At 48.3% G+C, this 18,306-nt stretch overlaps 1 protein-coding gene across 3 annotated transcripts in view; it reads right to left on the bottom strand.

Moving 5' to 3' along the window:
• The window catches only part of FAM13B (family with sequence similarity 13 member B), a 694,693-nt gene that overhangs the window by 218,122 nt on the left and 458,265 nt on the right, over positions 1 to 18,306 (bottom strand). The gene's annotated exons all lie outside the window — the stretch shown is intronic.

Genomic DNA, 18,306 nt, shown 5'->3' with positions numbered 1-18,306 from the left:
ATAACTTTCACAAAAACAAACTCTCTCTCCTCTAAACCAATCACTGCACTCTGGGTCATAGTGCCCCCAGCCAATGACTGTTGTTGGGAAAGAGCCTAGTGCTTTCCTTCATTTCCAAACTTTCCAAGTGCTTTAGAACTAGGCAAGATTTCTGTTAACTGTTTTGTAAGCACTACAAGAGTCCAGGGGGGGAGGAGGAGGTGGCAACCACAGGAGGTGGCAAAGCTCAACAGAAGCAAATACTCTTGCCTCCGGAACAGGCTCACCTTCAAGCGAAGAGGTTGAGTAGCACTGCTTGGCCGATCCTGGAATCCTCCCAAGAATCTCTGCCGACGCAGTAGAATCTTGTGAAAATGTGCATGGACCTCCACATAACAGCCCTGCAGATGTTCAGCAGGAGCACACCAGACAGGAACGCCGTAGTAGCAGCAATCGCTCTGGTGGAATGGGCTCTCGGATGGCCGTGAAGGGGTTGGTTCGCCAACCGATGGCGTGTGATGCAGGTAGAGAGCCACTTGGAGATGGAAGCCTTGTATAAGGCCTTCACATGGTTCACAGGACCAAAGTTCACCAACAGTTGATACGTATTCCGAAAACAGTTCGTACATGGCAGGTAGAACTTCAGAGCATGAGCAATGTCCAGAGAGTGCAAAGTCCTCTCAGCCAGTGACAAAGGTTTCGGAAAGAACACTAACACCAAAGGCTCATTGAGGTAGAATTCCAATTGGAACCATTGGCATGAAGGAGGGGTGCATCCACAGCACCACCCTCGATTTGTGAAAAGTCAGATATGGCGGTTTGCAGGATAGTGCCTGCATCTCACCCACTCTCCTGGCAGAGGTGATGGCCACGAGGAAAGCAGTTTTCCATGAGAGTAATTGGAGAGGGGCCTGATACATAGGATCGAAGGGGGCCCCCCCATGAGCCTCGTCCGCACCATGTTGAGTTCAAATGCTGGGGTAGGAGCCTTCACTGGCAGGAAAGATTGAAACACTTCTTTGAGGAACTCCTTGACGAGACGATGGGACCAAAGAGAAGATTGTACTGGAGACCTGGTGAAGCGGAGATAGCCGCCAGATGCACTTTGACAGAGGCATGCACCAGCCCCACCAAGGACAAGTATGGAAGAATATGCAGGGCCGTGACCCTAGGGGGTTATCTTCTGCGACCGGCACCATGAAACGAAACTTGTGCCCGTAGAACACAAGTCAATGACGCTCTGGCCTTGGCACATACCTCCCTGCAGTCCCCCCCCGCCCCCCCCCATCAACTCGTATCCTGCAACTCTAGGGCTGCAGGAGCCAAGCCCTCTGGTTCAGCGACGCTGGGTTGTGGTGAAGGATTGCACCTCCTTCTCTGGTGAGCAGATCTGCGACCACCGGCAGCTTGGACGTGGACAGGCTGAGAAGTAACAAGTTCCTTACCTGTAACTGTTCTCCAGCATGTGTCTGGCATGGATTCACATGCTCATGACTATTCCCCGTGGTCAGGCTGGGAATCCTAGCTAAAGAGAAAATCAGTTTCAAGTTACATTTCTGAACTGTCTTTCTCCTAACCACCAATCACTGGTCTCTGGGTCACACTGCCCCCTGCCAATGACTGCCCTCTACCTAAGCCCCTCCTCTGGCAGCCATCTTCAGATTTTGTAGCACGTAAAGGGGCAGTAGGACCAAGAGAAGAGCCGCAGAGGGGTAGGTGGGAGTGTTCTCATGTGAATCCATGCCAGACCCATGCTGGAGAACAACAGTTGCAGGTAAGTAACTTTTTCCTTCTCCAGCATGGGGTCTGGCATGGATTCACATGCTCATGAATAAAGAATACATAGTACACACATGCACAACCACGGGAAGTGGCAAAGGTTCAATATAAGCATCTCTTACCTCCTCACCAGGCTAACATTCAAGCGAACAGGTTGCGCAGCAACTCTTGGCCGACTCTGGACTCCTCCCTGGAATCCTAGTCGACGCAGTAGAATCTTGTGAAGGTAAGCGTCGACCTCCATGTAGCAGCCCTGCTGATGTCCAGCAGGGGCACACCAGACAGGAACACCGTAGTTGCAGCGATCACTCTGGTCGAATGGGCTCTCGGACGACCAGGCAACGATCGGTTTGCCAACCGGTGACAATGGGAGATGTAGCCTGAGAGCCACCTTGAAATGGAAGCCTTGGAGAGGGCCTTCCCATGGTTCACAGGGCCAAAGTTCACGAAAAGTTGAGGTGTCGTCCGGAAACTCTGTGCGGCCCACATAGAACTTCAGCGCTCGAGCCACATCCAGCGAATGCAAAGTCCTCTGAGCTGGCGACAAAGGCGTCAGGAAGAATACAGGTAAAACCAAGGGCTCGTTTAGATGAAAGTCTGACGGCACCTTGGGCATGAAAGAGGGGTGCATCCATAGCACTACCCTCGTCTCGTGGAATGTCAAGTAAGGTGGTTTACATGAGGGGGCCTGGATCTCTCCTACTCATCTTGCAGAGGTGATGGTCACAAGAAAAGCTGTTTTCCACAACAAAAGTTTCAGCGGAGCCCAATGCATATGCTCGAACGGAGTACCCATGAGCCTAGTCAGCACCACATTGAGTTTGCACGCCGGGGCTGGAGCCTTCACCGGAGGGAACGAATGGAACAGTCCTTTGACAAACTTTTAACCAGACGGTGTGACCATAACAACGACCATCCCGGAGTTCTGGTGTAGCGGGAGATAGCCACCAGATGAATTTTGACGGAGGCATGCGCCAGTCCAGCCTTGGCCAGCGACAGTAGATACGACAGCACCTGCGGAACAGTGACTCGTAGAGGATTGATCATCTGTGTACAGCACCACACGGAGAACCTCCTCCATTTATGTCCATGGCATTTAAGAGTAGACAATCCCCTACCCTTGGCAAGCACCTCCTTGCAGTCCGCTGGGAGGTCGTAACCCCAGAACTCCAACGCTGCAGGAGCCAGGCCTTCCCTGGTGAGAAGATCTGCGACCACTGGAGGCTTGACTGGAAGGAACGCTGACATGCTGAGAAGGTACGGGTACCATATCTGCCTCGGCTGCGCCGGTGCAACGAGTATCATCCTGCACGGGTCTGTTTGAGTTGATGAGTCGAAGATGTAACGGCAGCAGGGGATATGGGGGGGGGGGAGGGGAAGAATAACGCATACAGAAACAGGCTGTCCCAGGGGAATGAGAATGCGTCCCCCATGCTCCCCTGCTGGGGAAACCTGCTAGCGAACCTCTGGCACTTTCTGTTAGTCGCCATTGCAACCAGATAGATCTGGAGATTGCCCCATCTACGGAACAGGTGACCCACTTGGTACTGGCCAAGTTCCCACTCGTGGCAAGAGTGCAGTTTCCTGGTGAGAGTCGGCAACGGTGTTCTTCACTCCTGCCAAATGAAACAGGATGAGGAACATCCCCTGGGCTACGGCCCAGTGCCGCAAGTCCTGCGCCTCTTTGGAGAGCTACAGTGATCTGGTGCCCCCCTGCTTCCTGATGTAGAACTTTGGGGTGGTGTTGTCCATGAAGATCCGTACCACCTTGCCCTTGAGGGATGGAAGGAAGGACTTGAGGGCCCAAAACACTGCCCGCAGCTCCAACACATTTATGTGCAACGTCTTCTCCTCCGGTAGCCGCAGTCCTCTTGCGTGAAGACTTCCGGTGTGCGCTCCCCATCCTTCCAGGGAGGCGTCTGTCGTGACCGTCTCCTGATGAGGTGGGGTCTGACAGATGTGCGCGCACTCCCCACCGACATATTGCTCGACGGAAACTCTCAATGAGTGTGATTTTGTCCTCGAAGCTTCCTAACACTTGTATCTAACGGGCGTCGAGGAACCCATGTAGTGGATGCATCCGTAGCACAGCATCACGCCTAGCAGAGACTTGATGGACCTCACACTTGCGATCTTCAGAGCCAACAGCCGCTGTACCTTGTCAAAGATGGCCACCATCTTCTCCTCCGACGGAGACACCAGGCATGATACTGTGTTGCCTTGGGATCCCAGAAACAGCACGTCCTGCAATGGAATCAAGCAGGATTTTGCATAGTTCACGAGAACCCCAGCACCGTCAGCAGGCGCATGGTCTTCCGCGTGTGGTCGACGGCGATCTCCTTCGAGCTGGCCCGGATAAGACAGTGTTCCGTAGTGGCAGCTGCGCCGCCACTGGTGCCAGGCACTTGGTGAAGACCCTTGGCGCTGACTTCATTCCAAAGGGAATGGCCTTGTATTGGTAGTGATTCCCTTGCACCACGAAATGCAGGAGCGTGTCCTCTGTGAATGGGGATGTGGAAGTATGCGTCCTCCAAGTACCATGACGACAGGAAGTCCCTCTCTTCCAGCTGTCCGAGCAAGTGCCGAAGAGTAACCATCCAGAATTTTTGGGACTTGATGAATTTGTTCAGTCAACGAAGGTCGAGAATGGGCTTCCAGCACGCGGTCGTCTTTTAATGAGGAAGTAACGAGAATACACTCCGGAGTGTTAGGCAAAGTTTGTATGCAGTACCCTCTGGGAACACTACACACAACTAGGACTACAGGTGTAAGCAAACCAACCTTATAAGTCCATACTACACAGTTTTGGTAGCGTGTTGAGCAGCCAGGCTCATCTCAAGAGGGGAATGTGAGCAGTAATGATGTTACACAATCACAGGTGTTCAAATAAACTGTTATACTCAAGGTTTCTTGGATAAATACTTATTAATGTATTCAGTCAGTTATTAAACAATCATTAGAAGGCGGCAACTATATAATAACACAAATATACTTCAATACTTTAAGAGGAGTAAAAGGCAAAGGTTATCAGAACATAAAAGACTACAATTCTCAGACAGTGCAGATATTTCGAGTTCACCAGAAGAGTCAATTCAGTCTCTGCACAAGTTCTTGGAAGTAGTTTGTAAAAATTGAGAATCATATGTTGGGTCACAAGCTGATTAGTCCTGCAAGTTGCAAAAGTTTCAAGCACTTTCACTGCGAGAGTCTTGTTTTACAGTACCTTACAATGAAGAAAAGGATGCAGCTGAGGACTTCTGTTCCTAGCATCTGTTCCTGCTGATCTCGCTGTTCCTGGGACTCAGTCGTGGGGACAAGAGGGAGGACATCGGGGGACTCCTGCACTGGGACGGTCAAATGCTTTCAACTGGCAAACTTCAATTTCAGTGGCCGTTTCAGCTACAGCACTGGTAACAACGCTGGTCCTGGCTGTCAAGGTGGACTGTCCTTACCTCTGGAGGTCCCACACTCAGCTGAGGGGCGAGGGGGGGCTCAGGCTTGGTCGGTCCGACGTCGTGGGAGTCCGGAGGATCTCTCAAACGCTTTCGTCCAGCTTACAAGTAATGCACACAATCTGATGTCCCTCTCCCTGGCTCTACGGTTTCCTGCAGCACTCTGAGGAAATGCAACCAGCTCCGAGATGGGTGTCCAGGTGGCTTACTTGGGAGTTGATTGGTCCCACCAACTCAAAGGGAGAAGTCGTCCTTTGCAGGGCTTCTCTGTCGATGTGAACTTGATGATTCAGACCTGCAGCAGGGCTTCACCCGGCAAACCAACGGTCGAGGAGTTGCAGCAGGCGTCTTCTTCCAGCTCCTCTTCGGTTCCTTCGTCCAGTGGTCGACTTGTCTTTTATTCAATTCTTTCCCATTCATTCCAGCCTAGCTGCCCACTCACCCAGCAGGGTGGCTGTCCTTGCCGGACAGTCAGCCAGCCAATCACAGAGTGCATTTGGGAGTCCTAAGAGACTACGCACAGGGAGTTTTGGGCACCTCCCACACTTCCTGCCCACCCCAGACAGACGCCAGATGCGGGTTTCACTCCTGAAGCCCGCCAAAGGCGAATGAACAAAGACCAAACCTGATTTGGCGCGCAGAGAAAAATATCTTGAAAAACATGGCTCACGTGATTTAACAAATAGTTTGCGGTGGTTAAAATCATGGTAGTTTGTTGTAAAACCACTGCCACCAGCCATTTCGATAGAAAAGGGGTAGCATTTGACTGTTACATGAGTATCTAGACCAGTGGTCCTCAAACTACGGCCCGCGGGCCACATGCGGCCCACGGAGCGCATTTACCCGGCCCGCCGGGTGTTTTAGCCTCAGGACATCCTTGTGTTTCCAAAAGATGCTTTCGGAACACAAGGATGCCTCTGAGAAGTCCCTGCGGCCCGCGTTTACTTTAAAAACGCGGGGACCGCTGGGAGTAGGCGCACGCAGCGACGTCACTGACGTCCCATGCGTGCGCACGCCCATGGAAACCGAGGCGGAGAAGCGGAGAAGTAAGGACGCGCGCTGGAGGTAAGTGTTTACCAGCGGCGCGTCCCTTCGGTGTTCTGACCACCGGTCCTGCTATGGCCGGAGCGGTGGTCAGAAGGGATGTCCCGATACCAGTATCGGGACTGATACCAGGCATTTTTATGGTATCGGGGACTCGTTTAGAGTCCCCGATACCATGCCCGGTACATAAGCCCCGCAATGTGGGGGGAACTATACTGTCAATGTAATGTGGGGGGAACTATACTGTCAACGTAATGTGGGGGAACATACTGCCAGCCTAATGTGGGGGGATCTATACTGCCAACCTAATGTGGGGGACTATACTGCCAGCCTAATGTGGGGGACTATATTGCACCTAATGTGGGGGAATGTTGCTGGTATATTGTTTTTATTGGTATTTTACTAATAGCAATTTGGAATCCCTAGGAAACAATGATGTCAAGAAAGAGAAAAATTGACTCGGAGTGTAGGATATTCAAAGAACAGTGGAATGATTACTTTTCCATACAGTACAAGGAAAGAGCTGTGTGTCTGATATGCCAGAATATAGTGTCTGTGTTCAAAGAATACAATTTGCGTCGACACTATGAAACTCAACATAAAGATAAATATGATTGTTTGGTCGGAGAAGTGAGAAAAGATAAAATATTAAAACTGAAAAATACATTGACAGCTCAGCAAAATACGTTTGTGAAGCAGAAGCAGCTAAATATTTCATCACTGAGAGCAAGTTTTCAAGTTGCCAAGCTAATAGCGCGCACTGGCAGACCATTCGTGGAGGGAGAATTTGTTAAAGAATGCCTTCTTTCTGTTGCCAAAGAGATGTGTCCAGAGAAGGCCGATTTATTTAGTACAGTGAGTCTTTCAGGACCTACACTTACACGGAGGATTGAAGAAATGGGAGACAATCTGTATCAGCATTTGCAAAACCTGACAAAAAAAACTTTCCTATTTTTCCTTGGCACTTGACGAAAGCAATGATGTTCGTGATTCTGCACAACTTATAATTTTTATTCGTGGGACGAATGACAATTTCGAAGTCACAGAAGAGCTTGCTGCACTGCAAAGCATCAAAGGAACAACTACAGGAGAGGATATCTATGAAAAGGTTTGCCAAACTTTGAATGGTTTGGAGCTGGACTGGGCTAAACTAGCCAGTGTGAACTGATGGTGCTCCTAGCATGGTGGGGTCTAAGAAAGGAGTAATTGCTCGCATTAACCAAGAGATGGACAAACATAATTATTCTCATCCAATAGCCATACACTGCCTCATCCACCAACAAGCGCTGTGTAGTAAATCACTGAAGTTTGACTCAGTTATGACAATTGTGGTATCTTGTGTTAACTTCATTAGAGCTCATGCACTAAAGCACAGACAATTTCAGGAATTTCTGTCTGAGCTAAATGCTGACTATGGAGATGTTCTGTACCACACAGAAGTCCATTGGCTGAGTCGAGGGAGAGTTTTGAAACGTTTCTATGACTTACTTCCACAGATTACAGCTTTTCTTCTTTCAAAAAACAAAGTACCACCAGAGCTCAATGATGCAGAATGGAAATGGCACCTTGCCTTTCTAACAGATGTAACAGAGCTACTCAACAGTTTCAATGTGCAACTTCAAGGAAAAGGGAAGCTCATCTGTGATATGCAATCACATGTCAAAGCATTTGAAGTAAAATTAGGCCTCCTCATCAAACAAGTGAAGGAGGAAAACTTTTGCCATCTACCCACAACTCAAAATCTGTTAGCGGAAAAACCATTGGTTGCAGTCCCAAACAAAACATGTATGGATTCACTAGAAAAATTGCAAAAGGAGTTCCAATTTAGATTTAAAGAGCTTCATCTCCATGAACAGGACATACAGCTTTTCCGTAACCCATTTTCTATTGACATTGAAAATGTGGATACAATTTACAAAATGGAACTGGCTGAACTGCAGAATTGCGACTCTCTGAAAGACGCATTCAAGTCAAGCAGCCTTCATAGTTTCTATGCATCTCTCCCTTCCGAGACATATCCTCATCTCAGGAACCATGCACTCAAAATGGCAACCATCTTTGGCAGCACGTATGTCTGTGAACAGACTTTTTCCAGAATGAAACATCTGAAATCTCCAACCAGATCTAGACTAACGGATGAACACTTGCATCACTTGTTACGACTAGCAGTGACAAATATGGAACCGGACATTGACCATCTCGTTAGCCAAAAGCAGGCCCATAGTTCCCATTGAAATACTGGTAAGTTTGTTGATTTAACTTTACTTGTTCTTCATTTTAAATATTGTATTTATTGTATTTATTCCCGTTTTGTTTCTTCACTTCAAAATAAGATATATGCAGTGTGCATAGGTATTTGTTCATAGTTTTTTTTTTTTTAACTATAGTCCGGCCCTCCAACGGTCTGAGGGACCGTTAACATGGCCCCCTGTTTAAAAAGTTTGAGGACCACTGATCTAGACACAGAGGATACTAGGTAACCCCTACAGCACTCTATAGTAAGATAGGTTGTGCTGGGTCTAGAAATTTACAGGACTAAGTGAAGTCAATTTCCCTCCACTGTTCTGGGAAACAGTTTATTTTTCCAACATTATTTTTATTGTTTTTGACATAAGTCATGCAGAGTCTGATTATTACAAGCTTTAACAACTCGTTAAATACATTTAGTGGAAGAGAACAGCTCTTTGCGTAATTAAGTCTTAGCCAGTCCTGCATTCTCTTCAAAAACAAAAGTATTAACTACAACTGAGAGGGGGGAAGGGGAGCAAGGGACAAGGAGCTGTGTGCACATTAGGAACAGATGACTTTCGACAAGGAGATAGTTTCAAGGGTTCAAGGTGACTCTTTCGCTAGATTTCGGCCGGGTGCTTTAGCGCAGGACTTTCTGGGAAGGGGTAAATGGACTGAAGGTTCATGTCGGTTCAGGGGCGTGGAGGAGCTCCGTTGCGTTTCCGGCTTGGTTCTGCTAGTTCTTTTCAGTCTTGGGTTTCCATCCAGCGTAGGTTAGGGGGTTGCCTCGCCACCCCGGGGAATTGCTGCACGTAGTCCAGGAAGGGCCCCCATATGCGTTCGAATTTGGGTTTATTGCCTGATCTGATGGCTGTGAATTTCTCTGCTGCGACAATTTCCCAGCATTTGGACCACCACATTTGTGTGGACGGGACCTCCGGGTTTTTCCAGAGTCTGGCAATGGTGATTTTGGCGGCTGTGAGGAGATGGGAGCATAGGTCTGCCAGACTGCCGGTTAAGGGGAATTGGCCTTCTCCTGTCGCACCAAGTAGCATGATCCCTGGGTCCCAAGGGATGTTGAGTCCAGGAATTGTTTTAATTTGCTCCTGGATGTTTTTCCAGAATAGGGTGGCTTTCGGGCATGACCAGAAGAGGTGGAATAGGGTTCCGCGGTCCGGGCACCCCCTCCAGCACTGAGCAGGGATAGCTGGGTTACACTTATTAAGAATTACTGGAGTTCTGTACCATCTGTAGCAGACTTTAAACGCACTTTCTTTGTTTGTCACACATTTTGAGCGGGAAACAGTTTATCCCAGATAAGGTAATTAAACCTTGGGAAAGCCTAAACTGCTTCCCTGTGTCACTGCACTGAGGGTGCTGTGTGACAAATGAAAAAGATTATGCCTATGGAGTTGGTTATATTCCATAACCCAAGGAAACACAAAGGTAAAACACATATCAAAATACATGAGAGAGTGGGGAAAAAGGGTCACACTATCTCCAGGTAAAAAAAATCATGTTCTCAAAATCCAGCAATGTTGCTGGTGGTCTCTAAGGTAGAGGGAATTAGCACATTTGTGAGAATTCGCCCTAATAATTCTCCTGCTTGGACATAGAAGGGCCACTTTGGGGACCCTGGCGACGACTACGTCCTCCTCCGAAGGCCTTTGAACGGCCCCTGTTCTCCTGGGCCGACGAGCGGGAGGGTTGACGGTAAGATGAGGCACCTCCACTGAAACCCTTGGAGGATCCATGGGATTTGCCGCCTGAGGTCCGAAAGGACGGCCGTTGTTGCTGAAGCATGCCCAGGGCGCGAGTCGTCTCTGTGTCCGTCTTGATGGCCTGAAGAGACTCACCCAGGGCCTTCCTGAACAAATTGTCCCTGAACGGCATGCCCAACTGTTAGCGAGAATTCTCAAAAATGTGCTAATTCCCTTCACCTTAGAGACCCCCAGGAACTTTGCTGCATTTTGAGGATTTTTTTTATCTGGAAAGTGTGTGAGTCTTTTTTCCCACTGATGTATTTTGATGTGTTTTACTCTTGTGTTCTTTGATTGTGGACTTTTAAGATAACTCCATAGGCATCTTTTCATGTGGGTTACACAGCACCCTCAGTGCAGTGACACAGGGATGTCTTTTTAGACTTCCCAAAGGGTTAAATATCTTCTCTGGGATAAACTACTGTTTCCCAGAGAACGTAAGGTTAAATTGACTTTACTAGTCTTTTTAAATTCCTAGACCCAGCACACACTAACTTTCTATAGAGTGCTGGCGGGGTTACCTAGTATCCCGTGTCTAGAAACTCACGTAGCAGTCAATTGCTACCCTTTTCTATCGAAATGGCTGGTAGAACAAACTACCATGATTTTTCCTGGCCGCGAACGCGGTAGCTAAAAATCGCAGGAGCCATGTTTTTTAAGATGGCACCTTAAACCCCTTAAACCCCTTTGATTAAACAGGTCCCAGTCTTCTTTTTTCGCCATTTCTTTTTGGAAAGGTCCTTCAAGTGTTTGAAGCCAGACGCCGACGCTTGTGAAGGAGACCACCTCTTGTGAGGCGGGATTGACCCCATGAAATTCACCACCCTATTTGAACAAGTGAACTATATCTCTCACCAATTAGCCCTGATTGAAAAAGGCGAGTGATTCGCCGAAACACGTGTCTCTATAGGGCAACTGTCTGTTAAATATACTTCATGAAAATCCAACAGCCTTCTGTACTACCTTTATTTTGTGGCGCTTGACCTTAAGTGGAGCAGGGTTCTTTCTGAGCCCCATATACTTACTTATACTTACCGGAGTAGGGGGGTCTACCACTTCGTCACTCCACTGCTCAGCTGCCACCCTTGCTTATCTAGCGCAGGACACTGATGGTTGATATTTTAAAACACCCCCCACTGCTGTTCCTTCAAGTGTTTGTCTCTGCACGCCAAACCAGAGTTGGTCGCTTTGTTTCCATGCCTTTGGCGGGCTTCAGGACTGAAGATGGCCTCTGGCGTCTCAGTGGCTGGGGTGGGCAGGAAGAGAGGGAGGTGCCCAAAATTCCCTGTGCTTAGTCTCCTAGGAGACCCAAATGCACTCTGGCGTGATTGGCTGGCTGACTGTCCGGCAAGGACAGCCACCCTGCTGGGAGTGGCAGCTAGGCTGGAAAGAATGGGAGAAAACATTTTAAAAGGCAAGGCTTTTGGCTTGGAAGGCAGAGTCGATCACTGGACGAAGGAACCGATGAACTTTAAGAGGATGCCTGCTGCAACTCCTGGACCGCTGGTTTGCCCGGTGAAGCCCTGCTGCTGTGCTGAAACTCCAAATTCAAATCGACAGAGAAGCCCCTGCAAGGACGACTTCTCCCCTCGAGTTGGTGGGACCAATCAACTCCAAAGTAGGCCACCTGGACATACTCTCGAAGATGGTCGAATTTCCACTGCAGGTGCTGCTGGAAACCGTACAGCCAGGGAGAGGAACACCAGATTGTGTGCGTTGCTCTTAACCTGGCCAAGAGCTCCAGGAAGATTCTCTGGACTCCCAGGAAGCAGGACTGACCGAGCCTGAGCCACCTCAACAGAGTGCTGGAACCCATATGCAAGGAAAGCCCATCTCAACAGCCAAGAGGGTGTCCAGTCATTTGGTCGACTGAAAACTGGTCGAATGACATTTGGTTGACGCAATTTGGTCGAAAACCAAATGGGCGAATTTTTTTTTTATTTATATATTTATTTTTCGGGTTTTCGTTTTTTAAAAAAAGGGGTTTTTAGAGAAAAAAAGGGGGTTGGGGGGGGGACCCCCCAAAAAAATAAAAAAAGGGGTGAAAATAAAAAAAATAAAAAATTCGACCATTTGGTTTTCGACCAAATTGGTTCGACCATTTGTCTGGTCGACCAATTTTTTTCGACCAAATGTCTGGTAACCAGCCAAGAGTCCACTGTGGTGCTATTTGGTGAGACGCGAGGAGCTGAAACCGCGAAGTGCCACTGAATAGAAGTAGGTTCTTCTCTGCCACCAACAGTCACGTTGCAGTGCAGGAGTCCTCCAGACATCCTCCCTCTTGTCCCCACGACTGAGGCCCAAGAACAAAAGGCTCTGTATAACCACACAGAAACAGAAAACAGCTGGAACCATTTCTTCTAACCAAAAGTACTGTACAGTTTAAGAACTTCCCTCTTGTTCTTGTAACCTTATTTGATTTCAGTTGAGACTTGTCTTGGTTGCTTCTGTAGAGTTGCTTGCATCTTCTACCTCTAACAAGTCTCCCAGCTTGTGACCCTAATTTGATTCTACTTTTTCTACAAAGACTTCTAAAACATTGTACAAGACGTTTACTTACCTGCAAGAAGTGCACCTTGAATTTTGCCCAATTGAAATTGGCTGGCCTGGCTCCCTGACTGACTTCTCTCCTCTGCTTGCGTCTTACCTTCCCTCCAGGAAAGGGTTAATTTACTTTGAATTGGGGGGGTTCAAAAGTACTTACCTGCTTCAGAATATTTGTGAGATCTCTTGTTTTATTCTTCTGAACTCTCTTTACTTTAACACTCATCTCAGAGTTGCTCTAAATGTACCAGTGATATATTAATGTCCACAGTGTTCTAGCTATTTAAGTCACTTGAGGATGTAGGAAGTGTGTGTGCCATCCCAAATGGAGATTTGCTGATTTAGAGAAAGTGTATTTTGGAGTGCATTTGTGTGTTACTATTCTATTGTCCCTTCTGAAGAGGGCTTATTCAAACTGACTTAAATTAATAATTGTTTAATCAAGAAACCTTGAGTCTAAGAGTTTATTTGGATACCGGTCACTGTGAATCACTGCTCACATTGACCCCTCTTGAGAAGCCTGGCTGCTCAGCCACACTACCAACCTGTGTAGTACAGACCTATACCAAAGGTTGGGTTCCTATTGCCAGGAGGTCAAGGTTGTTGTAGTGCACCCAAAGGGTACTGCTCCAAATCTTCCCTAACATGGTTTGTGCACTCGAATTGCCAGTGAGACATGAAGTATTTAGGTCGCTGCAGACAATCACATTCCGGGTTTGTTGATTTATATATGCGTTGTCTATCAGATCGGATATGTGGTAAATTAATCCTTCATTAGATGTAAGTGCCGGGTTCCGGTAGGCGTTGATTATAACCAACTTGGCTGGTGTCGCAAAATTCAAGACATTGTGCTCTGTTTCCCTGGCGAGTAACAGCTCTTGAGATGATGGGCTCGTTGCAACAGATTTAAGGTCAGAGGGATTCCAGACTTGATGGCTTTTAACAAGCCTGAGGTCGAGCGCCCCTTTTTGCCCTTTGTAGCAGCGCTTAAATGTCATCATGAAGTAATCTAGAATCGGGTTTACACATAACCAGGTCTCTTGAAGACATAACAGGTCGTGGAAGCCCAGATTTATCTCGCTGGGTTTTGTCAAATGGCTGAAGCCTCGGGTATTCCATGAAGCCATTGACAAACTAGAGTATTTCTGATTGGAATTACTAGTTGGTTTGTTCGCATTCAGTATCGCAGGTGTGGCTTGCTAGAGGTCCTTGCTGGCTATCAAGGCTTGTGACAGCCAGGACCAGTCCTGGTTTTTGATCGGGGCTGTTGGAGCAGATGATAGATGGCGGATGCTTCTTGATTTGTTGTGATGCAGTTTGTGTTTGAAACGTGACATTTGGCTTCGGGCCCAGACCAATCGGGAGACAACCAGTATGAAGAGGATCCAAATACTTTGGCTCCTGCTTATCGACATTGACCTCTTTAGAGGATATTTCAGCCACGTGGCCTTGGTGCTTGCAGTTTGGACGTGATGACGTAGCACACGTGGAAGGCTTACCCTCCCTCTCAGAATCCTTGAGTGTCATCAGATCAAAGCCTAGCATCAGCATGCTTTCTGCTGCATCGAGCAGCATGTTCTTGATCACTGGGGATGTGCGATGCAAATAGATTTGATCCGTTTTTTGGTCGTCCACAAATTTGATTATTCTTAGATTTTTCAAAAGAGAGTTGCCTCAGGTTGGGGATACAGTGGAAGAGGTCCAGCACTGTCCTCCTATTAAGAATTAGATTGTCGTCACAAATTTCTCTCAAGTTCAGCAAGCGATATTTCGGGTCTTGAAGTAAGGGCCCCTCAAACTTTCGGTTTGTGCCACCTTCGGCCCGTAGCCCAGTTGCTCGGTTCTTAGTAAATCTTTCACGTCTATTAACTTGATGATGGCGAGTGCTTGTGCCCGTCAGCTAATTCTCAACAAATTTCGAAGCTCCCAAATGAGCCGGAGGGCATGGGCCCGTTAGGTGTACGCTGTTCTCGATTCACCATCTTTTTGAGTGAGTAGTGAAGGTTTTTGGAAGTGTATCCCTGGATACATTTGCATCAGTTGGTCCTTTATGGGTGTTAGTCAGAATTGCAGGCAGTACCCTTTGGGACCACTACCCACAATTAGGACTACAGGTGTTAGCCAAACCAACCTTTGGTATAAGTCTGTACCACACAGTTTCTGGTAGCTAGCTGAGCAGCCAGGCTTATCTCAAGAGTGAATGTGAGCAGTACATGTAGTTACACAGAGGTCTTTCAATCACAGTGGTTCAAGTAAACCCTTATACTCAAGGTTTCTTGGTAAAAACACTTATTAATTTATTACACAATCATTTAGACCAACTGGTAGCGTTCTTTCGACTGGATGTTCCTCCAACGTATTCCACATCTTTGACATGTAATGTCCACAGCTGTGCACTTCGGAAACTTTTTCAGCAGAGGGCGTCCTGCGTCGATGTCCCTCGAAGGCCTCAGTCGAGAGTGACGTCACCGGATGTTATAAATAGGACGCACAGAGCCCGTAGCCTCAGTTTAAGTTTTCTCCCTCTGAACGTGTGGCACCAGTCTCATGCCTGCTTGACTGCACATAGCCTTGCGGAAACGGAAGTTGCAATCGCATAGGAAATTCTCCAGAGGGGCAGGCTGGGAGGGCGATGTGGAATACGTTGGAGGAACATCCAGTCGAAAGAGCGTTATCAGTTGGTGAGTAATTTGTTCTTCGAATGGATTGTGTCCTCCAACGTATTCCACATCTTTGACAGACTCCCAAAGCAGTACCAGAAAATGGAGGGAAAATAATTCAGAATACCCAATTAGATTGCGGAATAAAGAACTGCCTTACCAAAGGCCATATCCTGAACATGGATTGTATCCAAGGAATAATGCTTAACAAAGGTGTGAAGCGAAGCCCATGCAGCGGCAACACAAATATTCCTAATAGGAACTCCCCGCTGTAGGGCTGTGAAAGTAGCCATGCCCCTCGTGGAATGAGCTTGCAACCCTTCTGGAGGGTCCTTACCCGCCAAACGGTAACACTCAGTAATGGTGAAGATAATCCACCTGGACAAGGTCTGTTTTGTAACAGCCTGGCCCAATCAGTGTCCAGCGTACCCCACAAAGAGTTGATCGTCCACTCTGACCCTGGACATCCTAGAAATATAAAAGCTCAAAGCTCTCCTAGGGTCCAACCTATTGAGCCGCTCCTCTTCATTACCAGGATGAGGAGGATAGAAAGACGGAAGAACCACTTTCTGACTCAAATGAATGAAATTCAGAAACTACCTTAGGTAGAAAGGACGGACGTACCCTAAGTACTACACTTTTCTTGTGGAACGCAGTAAAGGGTGGTTTAGAGGAAAGTGCCTGCAATTAATTCACTCTGAGCCGAAGTAACCGCAACCAAGAACACTGTCTTGAAGGACAATCTCAAAGGACGAGAGTGCAAAGGTTCAAACGGAGCACCCATGAGAAATTTCAAAACTAAATTTAAATCCCAACCCGGCACCTGGAAAGGAGACGGCGGGAACACATTAGTCAGTCCTTTAAGAAACTGAGAAATCAAAGGAATCTTAAGTAAGAACATTCTTCAGACGAGCGCTTAAATATAGACAGCGCCGCCAGGTAACGCCTAATGGTACCCACTTAAAGTCAACTGTGGGCCAAAGAGAGCAAAAAAGACAAAACCATAGGAATGGAGCAGTGAAAAGGATCCACATTGTGACCTCTGCACCAGTCGCAGAACTTACGCCAACAGAAATGGTACAGGGACTTTGTTGCAGGCCGCCTGACCGAAAGCAACACATCCATCACATCATCTGGGAGGTCCCAATCCTTATACCTCAACCGTTCAGATACCAAGCGTGAAGGTTGAGAGTCTTGACCTCTGGATGGAGAACCTGATGACATCCCACCCCCCATAACCGCACCCCCCCCCCCCCAAGACACCCCCTTTCCTCCACCCGCTGCCTCCCTCCCTCCCTAAACCCCCTCCCCCATCCCCCCACCAGCCAGTCGCCTACCCCCCCCCCCTCGCACGAGAGCAGATCCTCTCGGTAGGGAAGACAGCATGGAAGGCAGATGGACATTTCTAGAAGGTCTGGGTACCACGCTCTAGTGGCTTAATCCGGAGCATTGAGGATCATGTGGGAACCGAACCTCTGTAACCTCCGCAACACTTGAGGAATGACGAGGACTGGAGGAAACGCGTACAACAGTGGGAATGACCAATGTACCATGAACGCGTCTCCTAAGGCTCCTCTTGGAGGAAATTCCCTTGAGCAGAATCTCTCGCACTTCTGGTTGATACTGGTGGTGAAAAGATCCACTTGCGGGGTTCCCTAAAGGGCGAAGATCTCCTGAATGACTTCCTGAGCCTACTCCTACTTGTGAGAGATCGTGCTCTGCCTGCTCAGAGTGTCCGCCGCATTTTCATCTCCGGCCAGATGAACTGCTGAGATCGAAATCTCCTGCTGGATGGCCCAGAACCAGAGCTGCATTGTCTCAAAGCACAACGGGAGTGACCCTACCCCCCCCCCTTTTTGTTGTTGAGGTAATGCATGGCCACTGTGTTGTCCGTCATGATCAGGACATTCTTCCCCCGTACAGAGGGCAGAAAAGCCTTCAGGGCCAGCCTGATGGCCCTAGCTCTAACAGATTCATGTGGAGTCTGGACTTCGATGGAGACCAACGACCGCTGGCGGTCAAGTCTTTGGCATGAGCACCTGTGAGGGAGGCATCCGTCACTACAGTCACCTCCGGCCATGGTTGCCAAAACGGTTCCCCCCCTCATCAGGTTCCCTTCGTTGGCCCACCACAGAAGATCCTGAGAGACCGAGAGTGGAACTTGAACGGGATCCGACATCTTGCCTGAGAACTGCGACCACTGCATCTTGAGGACCCATTGCAGGGATCTCATCCGCAGCCTAGCCTCTGGCACCAGAAAAATGCAGGATGCCATGAGGCCAAGAAACCTTAAGAATTCGAAAGCCGTGAGACTCTGGGCATGTTGACACTAGTCCACCATCTGCAGAAAGTGATGAGCCCTCACCTTGGGAGGTGAGCACTTCCAAGGACATTTCTAACAGCCCCGATGTACTGAAACTGTTGGGATGGTGTCAGATGCGACTTATTGAAATTCAGGGAGAAGCCCAGCCTGTGGATGGTGCGACAGGTGAGACCGAGATGATCCAATGCTTGTTCGGGAGAACGCGCTTGGATCAGCCAGTCGTCCAGGTAGGGGTAGACGTGAATCCCCCCCTCGCCTGAGGTACGCTACCACCATTAGGTTGAAGACCCTCGGGCAGAAGTCAATCCGAACAGCAGGACCCGAAACAAAGTGCGAGTCACCAGCCGCAAACCTCAGGTACTTTGTGTGCTTAGGATGAATCGGCACATGAAAGTAAGGACACCAACCAATCCTGAAGTTGAAGGGCCTGGAGGACTTGAGAAAGAGTAACCTTCTTGTCCATGATGGGTCTCAACCCCCCCGCCCCCGTCTTTCTTCGGAATCAAAAAATAAGGGGAATACCATCCCTTGTTCCT

Source organism: Ambystoma mexicanum, chromosome 2q (genome assembly GCF_040938575.1).
Source record: "Ambystoma mexicanum isolate Mex_15411 chromosome 2q, UKY_AmexF1_1, whole genome shotgun sequence".
NCBI lineage: Eukaryota > Metazoa > Chordata > Amphibia > Caudata > Ambystomatidae > Ambystoma > Ambystoma mexicanum.
Note: the sequence above shows the minus strand (reverse complement) of the source record. Positions and strands in the feature narration are given on the sequence as shown.